The following is a 21644-nucleotide window of genomic DNA, read 5'->3' as shown; positions in this document are numbered from 1 at the left end:
CTTCACCTACCTCACAGGGACTTTTGTAAGTCGCTTTGACACTCCTTTGAGTAGTGAAAAGCAGGGTATAAAACCAACTCTTCTTCTTAAAGGATGGCCTCCCAAAGCTTTATCATGCTCAAAGGAGTAAGGGCCCTGAAGCAATATGGCTTTTCTGCTCCTATTGTTGACTCCCAAAGGCTCCCATGGGCACCTCCTTTCCAAAGTCAAGAAGGTGTGATACTTTAGTTTTCATTACAATGTTTATTTGCTATGAAAGCAGGTGTTCACTTAAAGGGAGGGAGGGGAGACACATAGGAGCTGCATTCTGCATTGTTTGTTCCTTGCTAAGATGAGCCCAGCCCCTGTGGGCATCTCTTTCCTTAACATCCCATTGCTCAGAAGTGCCACATTTTCGTAAGGAAAGCTGTTGCCAAAAAAAAGCAAGGCAATTTCAGCCACAGATAAAGAAGAAGATTATGCTTGCTACTTGAACTGCAGCATCAGAACAACCGATTTTTATTTATTTTCATTTCATTTTCCCTGTCAGTCGCTGCCGCACCTCAGCAAAATGTTCTTGGGAGATGTTAATTGTATTTTGCATGGCTGGATCCCCTTAAGAAATGACAAACCTTTTCACTCATAAATTAGATGTCTCTTTTCATTTAAACTCCAGAAAGGCAAGCTAATTTGAAGAAAGTTGGGGGTGGCTGCCTTAGCAGAGGGCCCCTTGCGTGTGATGGGAACTGACATATGGATTTAAATGAAGTGGAGCGGCAACCTTGCTGCCAGTCTCCGAGATCTTCATTTCATTTTGCCCCTGGCCCAGCTGATGAGCTTATTAAAATAAAGTCACAGCTCATTCCTGTGTGAAAAGCAATATAACAGAATGATGGGAATAGCTATGACTAAGCTTATGTTCGTGGGACACTGAGAAGCAGATTAGGGGCAGAGTTTAACAGGTTTAAATTCATTAATGAAACTCCCTCAATTTTCAGTAGTGCTAAAGAGATGGGTGGTTCACTTTGCTAACCGCTATTGTTTTCTTTTTGTCGTGCAGCAGTAAACTTCCTATGAAGACAACTAGTGAAATCCACCGGATAACATGTCTTAGACCAGGCTTTCTCAACCAGGGTTTCATGGCACCCTGGGGTTTCTTGATGGTCTGGGAAGTGGGAGTTAATTAAATTTGCATTTTTAAAAATCTCTTTACCATATGGTTATGTCAACCTTCCCCCCCCCCCTCCTAAAATGGCCAATGATGGGCCTGGAGTGGGTGGGAAGGGAAAGGGCCCCAGGTGGGCATGTACATAGCTATGCTTCCCAAACATATTCTGTACAATTGTGCCACTTCTGGGGTTTCTCGAAGCCTGAGGCGGGGCTCCCTGGCCTGACGCGTCAGCTCCAGCCGCACCACACCAAGCCGCTTCCGCCTGCTGAATCGCCGCCGGATGCACCGTTGCCACGGGACATCACCCCCTCGCCCTGCCCAGCCAGCCGCGGCCACTAGAGGACGCCTCGGGACCCCCGCCGCGCCACGCTTCAGGAGCCCCCAGTGCCGGTGCCGCCGCCTTCCACCACGGCCCGCCGCCTTCCACCACGGCCCGCCAGCCGCCCAGCTCCAGCCGCGCCACACCAAGCAGCTCCCGCCTGCCGATAACTGCCGGACACCCGGAGCCACGCCGAAACGCCAAAGACCCTCAACTTCCTCCTGCCCTACAGCTCGCAAGCACTCCAGGTAGGCCGCGAGCCCCCGGCCCCACAGGACAAACCCGGCCTTGCAAAGCCAGCCCGCAGAGCCCCGCCACCCTCATTGCGTGCCCTCCTCGCGCCCACTGCATTTTGAGTGCAGTGGGCTTTTTTACTAGTTAATAATAATAATAATAATCATAATAATAATAATAATATTTGGATTTATAGCCCGCCACTCCCCTAAGGCTTGTGGTGGGTAACAGCATTTAACCCCCCCGATAAAAACCCCTAATACATACAAACCATCCGAATACATAAACACATGAACCAACCCAACACGGCGACATTACCCAAGGAGGAGACCAGGGATAGCCTGAAAGGACAGAAACCAGTATTTCTGTAAGATGACTATCTAGCCTCTGATTAATAACTTGGTCTGTTTAGCCTGCAGAGGAAACGACTGAGAGGTAATCTGATAACCATCTTCAAGTATTTAAAAGGCTGTCATGTAGAAGATGGAGCAGAGTTGTTCTCTCTTGCCCCGGAGGGATGGACCGGAACCAGTGGGATGAAATAAATGCAAAATAAATTCCATCTAAACATCCAAAAGAAGTTCTTGACAGAGCGGTTTCTCAGTGAAACAGGCTTCCTCGGGAGGTGGTGGGTTCTCTATCTTTGGAAATCTTTAAACAGAGGCTGGATAGCCATCTGACAGAGAGGCTGATTCTGTGAAGCTTCAAGGGAGTGGCAGTTTACACTGGATGAGCAATATTGTGAGTGTCCTGCACAGTGCAGGGGGTTGGACTAGATGACCCAGGAGGTCCCTTCCAACTCTTATTATTCTATGATCTAACTCACAACCTCCCAAAGAAGCCTGTTGCACTGAGGCACGGTCAGGAACTTATTCCAGATATTTAGCCAAAAAATGTTTAAATTAATTTCAACCCATTGGTTCTGATCCAACCCTTTGCTCCATCTTCTCTATGTCAGCCCTTCATGAATTTGAAGATGGTTATCATATCACTTCTTAGTCGTATTATCACCAGGCTAAACAGACCAAAGTCCCTCAATTTTCCTCATATGATTTAGTATCCAAACTCCTCACCAGCTTTGTAGCCATCCTCTGAACCTGCTCCAGTTTCTCGGCAATTTTTTTTCAGTTGAGGTGCCCAAAACTGAACACAGTACTCCAAGTGAGGCAAACCAGAGCAGAGTAATATGGTAAAATCACCTTGTGTGATCTGAACATTATACTTCTTTTAATATAGCCCAAAATCCCATTTGTCTTTTTAGCTACCAAGTCACACTGCTGACTCACGTTCAGTGTATGGTCTACTAAGACCCCCCAGATCCTTTTCACACATCCTACTGCGAAGACAAGTCTCACACATCCAATAATTATGCATTTGATTTTTTCCTACCTAAATGCAGAACTTTACATTTTTCACTATTAAAATTTGTTGTATTAGTTTTCGCCCAGTTTTCCAGCCTGTCAGGATTATCCTGTATCCTAATTCTGTCTTCTGCTGTGTTTACTACCCCTCCCAGTTTAGTATCATCTGCCAATTTAATAAGCACCTCCTCTGTTTCTTCATCCAAATCATTTATGATTATGTTGAACAACACCAGGCCCAGGACAGATCCCTGAGGCACTCCAGTCATCACTGCTCGCCAAGAAGATAATGAATGATTTACAAGCACCCTTTGAGTGTGATCTGTCAACCTGTTCTCAATCCACCTAACAGTAATAGGATCCATACTGCATTTTACCAACTTGTCAATAAGAATATCATGCGGAACCTTACCTAGAGCCTTACTGAAATCAAGGTAAACAATGATTAATAAATACTTTTATGCACATCGTCTCCTCACTGCCACATGCAAGTAAAGATACGCATCATTGTCTTTTTCCCATTGTAGAACTTGTTCAGGCTGTTCAGATGCTCTTCCAAGTGATAATTGCTAACAAGTCACACAATAAACCAGTGGTGATTGAGCACCCTTGATTTGCTCTTAATCTTTCTATAGCCAACAAAAGAAAAGCTGTATGTTCAAAATCAATAAATGTGCACCTGTGAAGATAGGCAGCTTTAAAGTGTTTTCCTTCCTATAAACAATTGGCTTCAAGGCTCCCATGCTGGCAGCTCCAGCCTTCCTAATGGGCTCGGTACCCTTTTTCCTGGTGGCCAAACTTAAACACAGTTTATGTTGCTGTGCTGAGTTGATAATCGCCTTCCAATAACTCTCAACTCTTTTCCAGACCCCTTACCAGGAACAGACATGCACCATGTTCACCAGCCAGCTTCATGCAGTGTGCCTCAAAACATGGTCCTTGGGCAAACATTACTTGCTTCAGAGTTGGAGAAGCAATCTTACAATATACCTGCTATTTGTTGGACTCAGGAGTTGGAAAACCTCACCAAAAGATCCATCAGATTTGGAAGCATCAAAGTTTTTCAGTGTCGAGTATGTAAGAATATTCAAGATCTGCCGACTACATAATCGAGTAGAATATAAAGGGTACCTTGCAGGGGGCATTGGAGAAGTATATTTAGCACAGATAGAGTAGGAACTTCCTGATGATTTCTAAATTATCTTCTTTAGCTTTACACATAGTGGCTCAACAGGGGACCTCCTGTTTGTTTGAGCACACCTCCTCCCTGCTTGCTTCCAGAGCAGTAGTTGAGCAACAGAAGAAAGACTACAGCTAGAAAGATAGCTAGGTCCTAGGTCTCTCTTTTTCTATACATACTTGTCTCTCTTCATAAGTAAAACTATTTGGTTTTTAAGCCACCTAATGCTCTGCTCTTTTTGCATATTCAAACCCTGCCAACAAAATACACCAGTTCAGTATGCTTGAAATCTATCCCATGATATAGTTCAAAAGAGCAGACAACCTAGAAGAATATGTTATTTAGAAATCTTCCGTACAGGGATGATTTCACATTCTGCTCTCATTGTTCTAGAGGCATCCATGTAGGCAACAGAGCTTTCACACAGGGATATCCATGTACAAAGCCTTCCTTCCTCTTATTATCCTGTTAACTCTCACTGGGTTCTCAATAGAATCAGAGTCCAGTAGCACCTTTAAGATCAACAAAGATTTATTCAGGGTGTGAGCTTTCAAGTGCAAGCACTCTTCGTCAGACTAAGTCTTAGGGGCTTTTCGCACGCCTTCAAAATCGCACAATGGTTGCCAATTGAAAACGCTATTGATTTGCCGTTATGCACAACGTCGTTGACAATCTGCCACACACCTGAAACCGATCCGCAAAAAGCGCTTCATTGTAGCGCTTTCAGGGAAATCCGCAAAAGTGGATTCACCCTCCGGAAAGCGATACACTCCTGCAACCAATCTGCAACACTAGCGAAAAAGACCTGTGCGTTAACATTGTTGCAGTTTCTACAAAGTCCCTCCCCCTGGCTCTCTCCTCTGATCTTCCGGCGAAGCGATCGCCATTTTTTTTTTCTCCGAGCGAGCGGGGATAAACGCACCAGCGAGCCTCTTTCTGTTTAGAGGCTTCCCCGGCTTCAGTCCCTCCCCTTCAGTCACTAAGCACAAACAAGAGAAGCCCGTTTGCTGATGTATTTTCCCTTTATTTTTTACACTGTGTTCGGCCGAAAATCGGGCCCGTGAGAGGGGGGGGGATTTTTTTTTTTCACTGGGAGGGAGCGTGGCAACGATGAAACGACAGCTCAAACACACCGGGCAGCTGGATGGGTCTCTCCATTGCAACGAATCAACACAGATTCGTTGCAACGGGTGTGTTTTTTTTTTTTAACTTTCTTAAAGGGAAAGGGGCTGTTTGGGAGCATGCTAACTGCTGCCCATTGGCTGCTTGACGGCCAGGGGCGGGACGAGCTTGGCAATAGCGCTTCCTGGCTAGCGATTTTTGCCGAGACCGGAAGCCTGTGGGAAACGCTACAAAACGCAACTGGATTCCACTACAAAGGCAGGTATGCATAACGACGAATTCCACTATTTTAAATGGCGATTTTTCATTCAGCAACCAATTTGCTACAAAGATCCCGGTGCGGAAAGCCCCTTAGTCTTGTTGGTCTTAAAGGTGAGCTACTTCAGACCAACACGGCTACCCATTTGAATCCTGGGTTCTCAATGCTGTCTTGGCTATCAGAACACAGTGGCTGGATCTCTCCAACATTGTTATTATTTCCCCAACATGCCACCATAGTTCTATCAAAACAAGTAGAGAGAACAGTACATGAGGAGCGTTGACAGAACTGGGCTTTAAGAATCTTGAGCCTCGAAAGCAAGCAACATAACAAGTTCCTATCTGCATAAAAATGCAAATATGTCAAAGAAGGAAGTAGGCCCATTTGAGTGCAAATCTAAGCAATCACCATTGCTATGCAGACTTTGTTATGTTTATTGTTGCCGAAATACCTTGGTATTATCTTTTTTAAGACATTTACATAGGAACAATAGCCTCCACCCAGGTCTATGAAGTCACCTCATTTCATCAAGTAGATTCACACAAGAGTGGAGGAAATGATGAAATGTTAGACAGCAACTGTCGTTGTACTTCACTGGTTAATGTAGCTATTCTCAACCTTTTTACCATTGAGAAACCCCTGAAACATCCTTCAGGCTTTAAGAAACCCCAGACATGATATCAGCAGACCACACCTCCATGTCATGCCCCCAGAAGTCACATGTCACCAGAAGTAACATCACCCAGATACTCCTACCAGATGTAACATCATGCTCCGTTGCCCACCCCCCCAACTCCAGAAATGGCCCAGCAGCCTACTCTGCTGGCCTAGGAACTGGAGTGGGGCAGGCATCCACCACTCAGTCACACCCTGCCATTGCCCAACACTGCTAAGTTAAAAAGAGAGTAATTACCTCTCTGGACTCCAGTTAATACCATGTGCCAGCAAGGATTTTTATGACTGGGGCCCCTCCCCTTTCCACCCTCTTCCAGGCCCATCAATGACCACTTGGGGGGAGATGGCAGGTTGACATGACCATATATGGTCATATCACCCAATTTTTTTTTAAATTTAAAATGTATTTAAAATTAACTAACTCCTACCCAATTGGGGAAACCTTTCTGGGGCCATAAGAAAAACCCCAGGGTTTCATGAAAGCCCTGTTGAGAAAGCCTGGATTATTGAGTAGTCAACAGCACCTTAACCACCCCACCCCACCCCTGGTCTACCAGTTTGCAATGCTTGAAGAAATATGTTTTCAGACTGAGGTGTGCAGCTACACTTGCTAAGACTCTCAGTTCTTGCTTATTCCCAGATTTGAAATGTATTGGTTTTGGAGGTGCCACTGGACTCAAAGTTAGTTCTGTTTTTTTAACTCTTGTACTTGTTTGCTAATTTGTTTCTACTCACAGGTCTCACCAACTCCTTTAATACGGTCTCAGCTCTATTTATTGCTCACTTATGCATCTTAATTCCAATTAGCCCTTCCTGGCAAATAGCCCCCCTCACTCTCCCTCTCCCTATATGCAAGGCTTGAGTTTTTGAGACTCACAGTGGCTGTTGGGTAAGGGAAAGGAATCCACTTCTGCCAGGTTCTTATGCTGGCATTGTATGAAATTCAACCCAGAGTGTGCTTGTTTCTTTTTGCTAGGTGGTGTGGAATAACCTCCATTTATAAATTGCAGTGACACTTGGAATCTGAAAGGATCAGCTCTCCTTTATGTTGAGATGAGAGGACGCTATAGAGGAACAAAACAAGATGAAGTGGTATGAAGAAATATCTTCGAACATGTAAATGGCATCTATAGAAGGACTAAAAAGGATTGAACCATTCAAATAATTTATAAAACATGGAATGGAGATGCAAAGTAATTGTGTGGGTTTCAGTGACAATGAAAAAAAAGCTTACAAACCTTTCTGGCTCTATTTTAGAAAGCTCACTTATATCAAAAAGTCCATTTTAAATTTTTAAAAAGCTGAACCCAGTCCATAGAAAACTGTTTACACTTCAAGCGACAAGTACAATTTGGACAAAAAGTAAATGAAAGCAAGCTATTTCTTTTTCAGGATTTGTAGTTTTATATTTCTTTGTCATGTGGTTAGAATTAGCTTGTGGTTAGAATTTATTGAAGGTAAATGGTTGCATCAGTCACCTTTGTAAGAAGCAAAGAAATTAAATTGTCAAATGCTGGAAACGGGTGAGTGATGATACTCTACAGCATAAGCTGAGACTTGGAGCCAATTAAATAAAAAATTCTCACTTTTTGATGCAGTCAGGATCACAGGCGTCGTTACATGGGACATTGAGAGGACATTTCTTTTAAATATATCTTCACAAAGTAAGATCTGGTAAACTACACTGGAACATCAGTTTTCAGTGAGTCTCCATTCTGTTCAACACCACATTTTCCAAAACAATATCATGGTATGATCTAGAAGAGTAAATTGACCATAAGCAGAGAAAAGAAAGCTTACAAAGGGAAATGGTAAGAGAGGTCTGAAGAAGATAGGTGGAGGTATGTAAACTTTTCTAAAGTTATTAAACTTCTTTGTCCCCAGGGATTGCTTTAGATCAAGTAGTGCTGAAGTTTGTGTAACTACTGCTACTTTGCAGCATCCTATGTCAGGTAGGTCTGCTGTCCTTGCCATCTACCAGCAGATTTTGAACACTAGGCTGCTTAAAGAATAAACCAGTTATTTATGAAGAGAGACAACTATGCATAGCAAGACAAGAGAGAGAGACTTTCTTGCCAATCAGGACACTGGGGGAGAGAATTTGAAAATCAACAGGAAGTCTATGCTAAATATACATCTCCTCTGATGCCCCCTGCAGGCCACTCTTTATATTCTGCTACATTATATATATGGCAGATCTTATTTATATATTTATTTTATTTATTGTATTTATATACTGCCCTCCCCAAAGGCTCAGGGCGGTTTACATGGAACAAGAAAATGATACAGGTAACTTGCCTATTCCAGCACCATGTCCCCCATCCCTTCCCCAACATACTAACATCTGAGTGCTGCAGACAAAACATAGGTTTTGCCATTGGGTTTCCGAGGCCACTGTTATGAATACAAGCTGTTCAAGAAGTAGGACCATGTATGGTCTAGAGAGTACACATGACAAAATCCCATATGAATATATAGACTAGCAAGAAAGGCCATTGCAACTAGGGTTGTGCAGGGAGGCCCCGATTCGGACTGTTTCAGATCCGAATCAGCCCGATTCAGACCGTTTTGGACCGGTCCGAATCGATCCAAATCAAGCCATTGACTTGCATTGGAAAGGCTCCCGAATCAATTCGGAGCTGTCCGAATCGATTCGGGGCCAATGCAATTCAATGGAGGCCATTGACTTGCATTGGAAAGCCTCCCGAATCGTTTTGGACGATTTCGGGCCAATGCAAGTCAATGGCTCCATTGACTTGCATTGGAAATCCTTCCCCCACCTTCCCCGGGGGCTCCTCCTGCCGCCCCCATGCCTCACTAGCAAAAGGAGCAACATGAGGGGCTGCCTGATCAGCAGGCCCCGCAGAAGTGCCAGCAAGGACCCCTGCCTGACACACCTTAGAAGGGGGCACCCCGGCAGCCGCCTCAATAAAGAGACCCTTGCGGACACTCTTTATTGCACCACTCCGGCCAGAGGTCGGAGTGGTGGAAGGTCGAGCCAAGACAGGCCTCTTCTTAGATGGCGGGAAGGACGCTTCCTTCCCCCTCTCACTCCCCTCCACCCCTCTAGTTTTCTGTAGGGCCTTTCCCCCAGGGCCCGTAGCCTGACTTTCCTTCTTTCCACTCATGTTCCCTTGGACAAACTGTTTCTACTAACTCTAATCTATGAGACAGGGAAATTTGAGGCCCTACCACTAACTGCCATAACACCTGTTTCTAAGGAAACCTTGCAACTTATAAAACCTCCCACAAGCTACCTGTTTAGTTTTTTTAGACCCTAAGCTGACCTAACTTCTATGGAGTTTTCCTGTTCTCTCTCTCTCTCTTTTTTAACTTAAGGAACCTGTCTGGTCCTAGCTAAGTTTAACTGGCCCTACCTAACCTACAGCAGGGAAAAATTAGGAAAAAAAACCTTTTTACACTTTTTAAGTGATTTAAGCTACCTGTTACTAGCTAGAAGGAAGGCTGGAGCAGATTTGTGCACCAACCCCCCACCTGATCTGCTAAGAAGAACCCCTAAACCTGTTGGCCTCTAAATCAATTCCTGTCTCTACCAGGAAAGCTGGCATTCAATAAGGCACAGCCCCTGCTGGTTTAAAGTTTTTTTTAACTAAGAAAGTTCTTTTTAGCCTAGATACCAAATCACTTTTTTCTTATAAAAATGCAATCCTATCTAGCAACTTAGGAGATAAATTTTCCCTGAAACTATGGATTTTACTGCCTATTTAATGGGTCACTAATTGGGCACCCCAAGAAGAACGCAGCAATTCCCCCCAGGAAGGAAACAATCTCTGAAACACCAACCAGCTGCCAGCCACCCAGGGCACTCCCCCAAAGGTGGCAACCGAGGAAAAGTGGCCCTGCAAGGCCCAAACTGCCAAACAAAGCAAGCCTAGACCAACCAAACAGCTTCTACAAACAAACAACCAGCAGCCACCCAGGGCACTCCCCCAAAGGTGGCTAGCAAGAAAAACTTGCCCTGCAAGGCCCTAACAACTAACCAAACAAGCTAACTCTACCTAGGCTAACCAAAGAAACAGCTTCAACAAACAAACAACCTTACCAGCAGCCACCCAGGGCACTCCCCCAAAGGTGGCTGGCAATCAAGATAAACTGGCCCTGCAAGGCCCTAACAGCTAAACCAACCTAAGAACAAACACAACCCCCCCTAAACTGAAACTAGCCCCCCACCAAAAAACACCTACAACTATCAAACAACCAGCTGCCACCCAGGGCACGAAGCCCAAAGGTGGCAACTGAGGAAACCTGGGGGGAAAAAACAAAACAATCAAACAACCCCCCAAAACAACCAGAAACAGAACAACTTCAAAATACAAGCCCCAACCCCAAAATACTTTAAAAGAAAAACAAACAGCAAACAGTTTAAACTTTAAACACAATAAAAACAGCAAATACAATCCCCCAACCCCCCCCCAGGCCCCCACCCACAGAAAACCAAAGGCAAAAAACTTTGGAAAAGAGGAGGGAGAGAGAGGGAGAAGAGGGAGGGAAAAAAGAGAAAAATAGGAAAGGAGAGGGGGAAAACCCTAAAACAAACTATTTGCTGTCTTCTCCAGCGATGTCCAGCAGGCCAGGTCCAAGAGGTCCAGGGTCCAGGAGGCAGGCAGGCCACTCAACCAGGCAGGGAGCTTAGGAGCAGCACAGCCAGCCAGCCAGAGAGCTCAAGTGAGCTCCAGCAATCAGCACCTTGCTTTAAGTAGCCTCCTCCTGGGCAGGCTACAAAGCAAGAGGATTTCAAAAATAACTCACCTTCTGTGAGTGGCCAGAATGCCTGAGCTGAAAAGCTACAGGCATTCTGGTTGGCCACTCACTCCCCCCCCCGCCACCATTTTAGGTGGCAAAAAATCAAGAAGAAGAAAAAAAGAGCAGCCAGAGGCTTCAGACAATGGCTGCCTGAAGCCTCTGACTCAGCCAAATCAAATCGAGCCCGAATTGATTGAACCATCCAAATCACTGAATCTAGGCGATTCGGACCGCCAGAGGGAGCTAGAGGGCCGATTCGGACAGTTTCTGGCTCGGAAACACCCGAATCGGCCCCGATTCGGCCGTTTCCGAACCCGAATCGCCCATCCCTAATTGCAACCAGGAAAGTAATGGGCGCTAGGAACCAGGGGACACCAGCAGGTTCTCTGTCTCTGTCTCTGTCTCTGTCTCTGTCTCTGTCTCTCTCTCTCTCTCTCTCTCTCTCTCTCTCTCTCTCTCTCTTTCACTTGCGCTGGGTCCTGCTGGAGTGAGGGTGGGAACTGTAGGGGCAGGGCCAATCAGGGTGCAGACAGCTTTACTGGCCGCACCCTGATTGGCCCTATTCTAACTCAGACACCCCAGACACATTCCACCCCCTAGGCTGTTTCACAAATATTAAGAGGAACAATGGATAAAGAGATATAGATATAGATAGGGTTCTGGAGCACATCACAGAGCTTTTTAACGCCTTTGATATTACAATTTGTTTATTTTGAAATGAAGACATATACAAAGCACTCTAAAGTGTCTTCACTAAGAGGACATACCTACGGGTTATGGCATTATACAATACCCACCACTTTTCAGATGTTTAAGTAAAGGAATCTGGAACTTGTCATGGAGAAATTAATTTCACAAATGACTCAGTCTTCATACTATGTATGCACTCATTGCAAATTCTACTCAATGATCCAAGAAACTCTTTGATTCCCATTAGAGAAAACGGAGGTGCTGGAGGGGGGAAAGGCAGAGGTAAGAGATATGGTGTGAACCAGCCAAGACAATAGCAAATTAGAAATGTATGAGGTAAAAACAAAATCATAACTATCTTATGCCACAAAAAAAACCCTTGCAGCAAAAGTTGATACTTTTTTTTTACAGACGCTCATTTGATACAACAAAAAATAGGAAGTGACTCAGAGTGCTTGTTTCCATAGTTATTATAAAGAAAGTCATAGTAAACGAGGAGTATTTTCTCCACAGCAAGTTTCTCTTGGAAGAAAAACATTTAAAAATTAGAGCCGCAGCAGAGAAAAGCTTCCTGTCCCCTTTCCCATTCCCTCTGGGATTCTGACTAACCTTGAGTTCAGACGCAGTGTCTCCTATCCTGCTTATCCAATTGAAAAGACAATTTGTTTGTTTTCTTCATTACAGTGGGAACAATGTCCTCAGGCCCAGGCAATGAAATCTCAAGGACAGCAGTCATGACCTCTGCCTTCCTAACAGGCCCACTGAATAAGCTCCATGCTGTGCACAGTGTGAGTTCAGGATCGGGAATCCTATAACAGTGATGCAGAATAAATAAACAACTTACCCTACTTTGCCACATCTCTGGCTGAGAGTTGAGATCTGTGAGCACTTTGGTATTTCTCAGTCAGTTCTAGGACTGTCAGATCATTTCAACAAAAATACTAGACATGTTTGATTTTTTAAAATGTTGAACAATATCTGTCTCTGTGTGTATGTGTACTGTCCATTTCATAGAGGTTTATGTGTAGAAATCAGTCACTGAAACTGTTAATGGCATGAAGGTAAAGAGGACTTAAACATCTAATAAAAAGGCAAAACATTTTCTCCAGACAGCTGGCAACCATAGCTATTCAGTCCTAAGCACTACCATACCACAATTTCTCCCAATTTAATACATTAAAATATTTAATTGATGTGGGAACATCTACTGGTGTATTGCCTGGGACGGAAATGGCCACAGACATGACATCCGTGGTCCCACCCCACTGAGTACACCAGCCACAATGTCGGAACGGTTGTAGGAACAACTGCAGCAAAAGGAATGATGGTGGAATGGCCATGGCAGTGGGAATGGCTGCAGCAGCAAGGTCAATGGCCATGGTGGTGGCCGTGGCCACCCACACTCAGCACCTGCCCTCAAAACCATCTTGAGTGTGCTGGTGGTGAGGGTGGGACATAAATGGGTACAAATATGACATCCATATTCCCACCCCTGGGAGCACACTAGAAAACATGGGGAGGCAGTCAGCAGTGGAGGCTGAGGCCATGGCTGAGGTCCAAGCTGCGAAGCTTGCAGAGGCAGAGGTGGGGCCCCTAAAGCCACCGGTGGCTACTCCACAACCCACAGAACCACTGTGGGGAGAGACACCATCCCTGAATCTAGCTGGGATTGCCCCACAATTCATGCAGCCTCTTGCTCCACAACCTGCGCAACTGCTCCACGCAACTAGGGCTGTTCCACAAGCTGCACAACTGCTGCAGGGCAGGGAGCTATTCCTGACACTGCTGAGGCCACCCTACAACCTGTGCAGCCATTGGGGGGCCTCCTGCAAAGCCAGAGGAGCCCAGGACACTCCTGCCATGACAGATAAGGAGGGAGGGAGAGTGGGAGGAGGGAAGGAGTGTCTGTGTGTCTCTGCCTGTCTGAGAGGAAGGGGAAAGGGACCAGGGAGGAGGTTGAGGAAGCTGGAGGGAAGGAGGTACTAGGGAGGTAGAGATGGGGTGGAAGAGTCTCATAGAATCATAGAACCATAGAGTTGGAAGGGGCCATACAGGCCATCTAGCCCAACCCCCTGCTCAATGCAGGATCAGCCCTAAGCATCCTAAAGCATCCAAGAGAAGTGTGTATCCAACCAAAGGGACTTCACCACCTCCTTAGGCAGCCTATTCCACTGCTGAACTACTCTGACTGTGAATTTTTTTCCCTGATATCTAGCCTATATCGTTGTACTTGTAGTTTAAACCCATTAATGCACATCCTTTTCTCTGCAGCCAATGGGAACAGCATCCTGCCATCCTCCAAATGACAACCTTTCAAATACTTAAAGAGGGCTATCATGTCCCATCTCAACCTCCTTTTCTCCAGGATGAACATTCCAAAGTCCCTCAACCTATCTTCATAGGGCTTGGTCCCTTGGCCCCAGATCATCCTCGTCGCTCTCCTCTGTACCCTTTCCATTTTAACTACATCCTTCTTGAAGTGAGGCCTCCAGAACTGCACACAGTACTCCATGTGTGGTCTGACCAGTGCCGTATACAATGGGACTATGACATCTTGTGATTTTGATGTGATGCCCTTGTGATACAGCCCAAAATGACATTTGCCTTTTTAACCGCTGCATCACACTGCCTGCTCATGTTTAGCTTACAATCCACAAGTACCCCAAAGGTCTCGTTCACACACAGTGTTACCTAGAAGCGTATCCCCCATCCAGTAGGCATGCTTTGCATTTTTCTGACCCAGATGCAGAACTTTACACTTACACAGTGAGCGGTGAACTTTACACAGTGAGCGGTGAGAAGGCAGGGGCGCCAATAGGAAAATAAGTGGAACAGGGGCTCAGGCAGCGGCGGCGATGTCCCTCGGCAAAACACTACCCCCCCCCCGGGGCCTCAGTAAAATTGTCAAGCGTTGACCGGTCCCCAGTGATAAAAAGGTTGGGGACCACTGATCTAGTCCAACCCGCGGCACTATGCAGGACACTCACAACCCTATCGCTCATCCACTGTAACCTGCCAGCCCCTTGAACCTTCACAGAATCAGCTTCTCCGTCAGGTGGCTATCCAGCCTCTGTTTAGAAATCTTCAAAGATGGAGAACCCACCGCCTTCTGAGGAAGCCTGTTCAACTGAGAAACCGCTCTGTCAGGAACTTCTTCAAGATGTTTAGATGGAATTTCTTTTGAATTAATTTCATCCCATTGGTTCTGGTCCGTCGCTCCGGGGCAAGAGAAAACAACTCTGCTCCATCCTCTACGTAGCAGTCTTTTAAATACTTAAAGATGTTTATCAGATACACTCTCAGTCGTCTCCTCTCTAGGCTAAACAGACCAAGCTCCCCCAACCTTTCCTCATACATCTTGGTCTCCAAACCCCTTACTGTCTTTGTTGTCCTCCTCTGGACACACTCCAGTTTGTCTACATCCTTCGTCAACAGTGGTGCCCAAAACTGAACACAGTAATCCAAGTGAGGCTGAACCAGAGCAGAGTAAAGTCCCGTGATCTGGACATGATACACCGTTTGATACCGCCCAAAATCCCATTTGCTTTTTTAGCCACCAAGTCACACTGTTCTCATGTTCAATGTATGGTCTACTAAGACTCCTAGATCGTTTTCGCACATACTATTGCCAAGACAAGTCTCCCCCATCCTATATTGGTGTACATAGTTTTTCCTACCTAAATGCAGAACTTTACATTTGTCCCTATTGAATTGTATGCCTCATGGTTTTGGTTTTTGAACTTTCTTGCAAGTTAGTAGTTCCCTACTAATGTGCCATTCCCTGTAGATCTTCCCATCTTCAGTTCCTGCCATCACTCCAAGTTCTGAATGTACGTCTCACTCCCCCTTTGGTTTTAATTTAAAGCCCTCTTCACCAGGTGTGCAGGGGTTCTCCTAAAAATACTTTTTCCATCCCTTGTGAGGTGCACACCATCTCCTGTTAGTAGCCCCTCATATTGACATTGGAGACCATGATCCAGAAATCTCTTTCCCGACACAGTGATGTAGCCAGTCATTTACTTGCATGATTTTTCTATCTCTTCCTAAGCCACGACTACTTATAGGAAGAATTGATGAAAACACAACCTGCACACCCAGGTCCTTTACCTTTCCCCCCCAGATCCACAGTCTTCCTTAATATGTTCCATGCTGTGCTGGGCAGTATCATTTGTTCCTAATACTCATAGAGCCAGTTTGGTGTAGTGGTTAGGAGTGCTGACCTCTAATCGGGCATGCTGGGTTCAATTCTGCACTCCCCCACATGCAGCCAGCTGGGTGACCTTGGGCTCGCCACGGCACTGATAAAACTGTTCTGACCGAGCAGTGATATCAGGGCTCTCTCAGCCTCACCCACCCCACAGGGTGTCTGTTGTGGGGAGAGGAAAGGGAAGGCGACTGTAAGCCGCTTTGAGCCTCCTTCGGGTAGGAAAAAGCGGCATATAAGAACCAACTCTTCTTCTTCTTCTTCTAGATCAGACTCTGCTGTTGCAGTTCACCACCGTTCATGACCAATACAACCTACCCTCACATTCAGGGGGAGAGTTCATAGAGTTTACAGAGGAGGGCCCATTTCCTGTTGTTCTGTCATTTAATGGCCCCAACAAAACACCTGGTGGTGGAGCTCCATTTTGCAGAAACCTTGGAAATGTGGGAGTTCCTTCAGGACCTGCAGCTGGTTGAGGCCCTGGCCCTGGTTGAGGCCAAGCATACATCTCTCAGGCCAGGGATTACCAGCCTGTTTGTATTGATTTGTAGACTGCCTCTCCGTGTAAGCAGGCTTGGATCAGTTAACAACACATAAAATCCCATGCTAACATAGTTAAAACCATTAAAATCTAGTTTTCAATTTAAAATAGAATAAAATAAACTAAACTGCTCCTACAATTTTCAGTAATGGGGTTTATGATGTCCCAATTCCAATTCCAGATTCTGGCAGTGGGGAAGCACAGAAGAGAGGAGGGAGGCATCATGCTTTTCCTTAGAAAACTAGCATGTCAGTGGAAATACTAATGTGAAGATATTTTCCCTGACATTGAGTTTTCTGTGTAGAAGGATTTATTTTAGGGTTGTCAACCTCCAGGTGGGGCCTGGAGATATCCCAAATTAAAACAAACTGGAACAAGTCCAGAGGAGGGCAACAAAAATGAGGGGTTTGGAGACCAAGATGTATGAGGAAAGGCTGAGGGAGCTTTATCTGTTTAGCCTGCAGAGAAGATGACTAAGAGGTGATACAATAACCATCTTCAAGTACTTGTCACATAGAGGATGGAGCAGAGCTGTTTTCTGTTGCCCCAGAGGGTCGTACCAGAAGCAATGGGATGAAATTAATCCAAAAGAATTTTTGACTTAACATCTGGAAGATGTTCCTGACAGAATGGTTCCTCAGTGGAGCAGGCTTCTTAAGGAGGGTTCTCCTTTGTAAGTTTTGAAGCAGAGGCTAGGTAACCATCTGACAGAAATGCTGATTCTGTGAACTTAGGTAGATTGTAAGTGGGTGGGCAGAAGAGACTGTGTCTGAGCCTGGCCCTTTCTTGCGTGCCCAGGGAAATGCTGATTTCCTCCTTGGGGTCAGAAGGAGAATTTCCTCCAAGGCACACTGACCAAGGATTCTGGGGTTTGGGAGGGGGGCATCATCTGTAAATGGAATTGGGTTCACTGTGGGTGGGCAGGTAGTTGTGAATTTTCTGCATTCTGCAGGGGGTTGGACTAGATCACCCTGGAGGTACCTCCCAACTCTATGATTCTAAGAATGTAAGGGTTGAAAGAAATCAAAGATAAGAGAGAAGATGATCCAACAGAAGAGAGATAGGAAATGAGAATGTAAGAAGAGTCAGAGCAATATTCCATCCAGTCCAGCATCCTGTTGGCCTTTCTCTGATGTTGCCTTGGCTCTGGTAGTCCACAATCAGAGGCTTAGTGCCAGAAGACAAAGATCGATTCCCTGGAGAAAATGGCAACTTTGGAGGGAGGGCTCTTTGGTGTTGAACTTAGCTGAATTTCCTCCCCTCCCAAACTCCACCCTCCTCAGGCTCCACACACACCCCTCAAGTACTTCCCCACTGAAAACTTCCCATAGCTGGCAACCCAAGTTTACTTATCTTCCCAATGGGGACCTGAAGCTGCTCACATCATTTTCTAACCCTCTGTTTGATCCTTACTCTGAAAGCTTCTATAGCAGATTGGGGATTTGCCCCCAGAATTCCCAGAATCTAGTCCTACAGTCTAGGAACCACCATGTTGGCTCTTTCAGTTTGGTATTTCTTTTTATTTAAGAAAGAGTGTTCCATTCTGAATCAGAAAGTGGTACCGTTCAGGCCAGGGTTTACCATGCCACTGAGAGCTAGGTCAGGTAATCCTGTGGCAGCCTTTCATTTTGCTTTGTTTTGTTAGCCAACAAGTCACATCTAACTCATGGGGTTTATAAAGCAAGAAGCATTCAGAGGAGGTTTGCCATTGTCTGCCTCTGTGTCATGACCCTAGCATTTCTCCCAAATGGTAAAGGAGCCAACCTTGCTTAGCTTCCAAGTTCTGACAAGATTAGGTTAACATGATCTATCCAGGTCAGGACATCCTAATGCTATTTTTTTTATGTTGCTTTATAATTACACATATGTAAATTTTAAAAATCTTTCTAATTATATCATTGTTTGAAATGTTAGATTATTAACATTTACAAACCTACAATTGCAAAGCTACTTTTTTAGGATTAGGAGTAAATCTGCATAGGATTATGCAGATGTTCTAGCAAATTGTATTTTATATAGTATAAAGGGCCATGTAAGAGCCATTTAAAATGCTCAGTATTCTGAAGGGAAAATAGCATATATCTAATTCTCCCACTGAAATCACTGGCAGAATTGCCATGGAATCTTACTCACCAAGACTGTTTATGCACTGGGAACTTCACTGCCCCACCCCCCTGTCAGGAGCACAGATCGGGGGCGGATGAGGTGCACCAGGCCAAATGCTCTCCCATGTGGGTGCAGGAAGAGGTGGGCCCACCTTCCATGACTAAAACTCCAGCCTGCAGCCTGGCATGAAACCTCCAGTGCATAAACGGTCCAAGTTTAGGCAACATCGGGGCTGTATTGACCAAATGTTCACCATCCTTCAACTAGCAGAAGAAAGAATTAGGTGCAAAAAGACAACTGTCATCGTCTTTATTGACTTCAAATCTGCTTTTGAGTGTGTCCACTGTGGAAGGCACTAGAAACTGAAAATGTGCCCTCAAAAATAATCACACTCCTCCAAACAGCATATGATAGTTCAACAAGTCAAGTGCAAATTCAAAATAAGCTATCAGAGGATTTCAACATCCATACTAGAGTACGCCAAGGAGATGTGGCCTTTCCCATAATTTTTAACATCGTAGTTGATGCCATTATGAGGAATGTATTCAGGAACAGACATAGAGTTCCATATGGCCAAAACAACTTCCTGACAGATCTAATGTTTGTAGACGATAGTACCATATTTGCCGATACAGATGACATTGCCTGCATCGCCCAATCTTATGGCTTAAAATAAATGTGGACAAAACCAAAGTCATAACCACAGATGGATCAAACAACAAATGTATACCTTAATGGAGCCCAAATTGAGCAAGTCAAAGAATTTATATGCCTAGGCTCATTGGTGCAAGAAAAGAAAGTGTCATCTACCACTGAAGCCTACAATAGGATTGGCCAAGCAACATCAGCATTTGCCACCCTCAAATGGTGTATCTGGAAGAAGATGAACATCTCTCTCAAGATCAAAGTTCATGTCTTCTGGACACTAATCCTGCCAATCCTCCTATATGGATCAGAAACATGGAAGTTACTAAAACCTGACATAAACAAACTTGAGACCTTCCAAATGCGATGCCTGCAGCAGACTCTGGGTGTCTCTCTATGTGATCATAATCGAAATGAGACAATTTGGACAAAACGTGACAACCAGCCGCAAATTAAAGAACAAATCCAAAAGCACAGACTGCAATGGTCTGGCCATGTCTGCAGAATGAACACCCACAGAGTGCCTCAAACTCCTCTGATGAGAACGACCAACTGAATGGAAGATCCAACGACTGGCACCAAAGAAAACATGGCTTAAACGGATCAAGGAAGACATTAGACACCAGCAATTGACTATACACTTGGCTAAAACTACTGCCAGCAATCGCCAAGAGTGAAAACATATTATAAACAAGGTAAATCATCAAGGGTGCACAAAACATAAAAATGCATGACAGACATCCTCTGAAGGACTCTCTGACCATTTCTGCACTAGCAATATCATTCAGGTTTGCCTTTTTAAAGTGCTGCCTTTTTCATCCATTTTCACACTAAAATCCACCTTTCCAGGTACAGTCCCAAACTACCTTCTCATATACCCCACAGCAGGGAAATTCCTGGTTATAGCAACTTCATCTTTCAAGGTGGAATCAAATTTGTAGCTGCCAAATGGAGAAATGCTTGGTTTCAGGTTTTTTCCTGTGGCCCCCATTTTGGGTTGTTTGTGCCAATCCACTTCCTTATGTAGCTATCTGGAAAAATCTAACTTAAAAAAAAAAGTGTGGTCACATTATGATTCTGTTTCCAGTTGTAAAAACATCTCTGTTACACTACAACAGCATTATAACAACCTTTAAAAAAAATCACATACATCGGGGGAAGGGAAGGAGGTGATTGAGGGCACAGAATGGTGGAATTAGGTGCATGCAGGCACCATTTTGTGAAACAGATGTTTTGGAGGAAAAGGGAAGTAAGCAAAGTATTATGGGAAGCTGTCTCCAATTTCAGCCTCAGAAACGTGGAGAGGAAAACCCAAATGTAGATTGCCCAGAGTCAACTTGCAGCATCCAAAGGAAATCTGAAGCTGGGCTAAAACAAGATATGTTTCCTAATGAAGGAACTATCACTGTCTCCAAAATCTCCAGCCTGTAATGTGTGGTTTTATATGTTGTCAACCATCCCAAGACTGTATCTAGAATGAGGCAGTCTATACATCAAATAATAAATAAATACATGACCCCTCGTGATTTCTTTTTCCTTTTTCTTTAAAAGATTTAATCCTGCCATCATCTATATCCACATTAGCTGGAATCAGCATGGGGGACCAATTGGTCAGCTACAAAAACCTCTCATATTGATTCTGCACCAGTTATACCACTCCAGGCTGCTGCCGGTGCATTGGGGTGGAGCAGCATGCCCCAGCAGCAGACTCTGTTCACCCCAGTTTCCTGCCTCCCACTACACAGCTGGGGCGGAAATATTCTGCCACACACGGGAGCAGCAGTTGCGTTTTTAATTTGCACAATGGTGGGATTGTATAACTATGTAATCCCTCCTTAGTGCAATTTTTAAAAATTCTTCATTCAACCGCATGCTGCCATGAAGCTGACTGGTACATGTTCTTGTCCACATGGGCATGCATCTAGATACGCCTCATTGGCCCCCATGGCAGACCAGGGAGCACGAAAATATCTGCATTCCCTTCCTGAGAGGCAATGGAGGGCCTAAAGTGCACCAGGTCCAGGACAGGATGATGCCAACATTATATGGAAGCATATGAGTGTCCTGCTGCTATGTGAGTGTCATCCCAGCCTTTTCTGCCTGTGCGGAATTGGTCTCTTTCCAACTTTCTCTCAAAGGTCTCTTCCTTTCCAACCTGATTTCTTCTGGAGCATCCTGCCTGGCCAGTTAGTGGTAGTTCCAGTTCTGTTCAAACTTTGCTGGGTGTGATGGTAACCATGAAGCTGGGGGGTGTCCTGAGTTTATCAAACTGTAGAGGAAAGAGTATTTGTGTGTTGTTTGGCAGCAGTGGTTGCAGGCTTACATATTTAGAAGTTACTAAACATTAAAAGAATTGCCCTTTTTGCCTTGTAAATTGCTACTTCACAAAAGAAC

The 21644-nt window shown here is 44.9% G+C and overlaps 1 long non-coding RNA gene across 2 annotated transcripts; it reads left to right on the top strand.

Annotated features, from left to right (window-relative positions):
- The first annotated feature begins 2048 nt into the window (after window positions 1-2048).
- On the top strand, window positions 2049-14841 carry LOC143839569 (uncharacterized). Of its 2 annotated transcripts, XR_013231768.1 has the most exons (6): window positions 2049-3498; window positions 3932-4137; window positions 7311-7392; window positions 8185-8252; window positions 12439-12542; window positions 14026-14841. It is a non-coding gene; the product is annotated as an uncharacterized LOC143839569 (long non-coding RNA). The 2 variants fall into 2 exon arrangements; XR_013231767.1 differs by having other exon boundaries at window positions 2049-4137.
- The last annotated feature ends 6803 nt before the right edge of the window (window positions 14842-21644 follow it).

This window comes from Paroedura picta, chromosome 1 (genome assembly GCF_049243985.1).
Source record: "Paroedura picta isolate Pp20150507F chromosome 1, Ppicta_v3.0, whole genome shotgun sequence".
NCBI lineage: Eukaryota > Metazoa > Chordata > Lepidosauria > Squamata > Gekkonidae > Paroedura > Paroedura picta.
The sequence above is the reverse complement of the archived record's forward strand: the minus strand, read 5'-3'. Positions and strand labels throughout refer to the sequence as shown.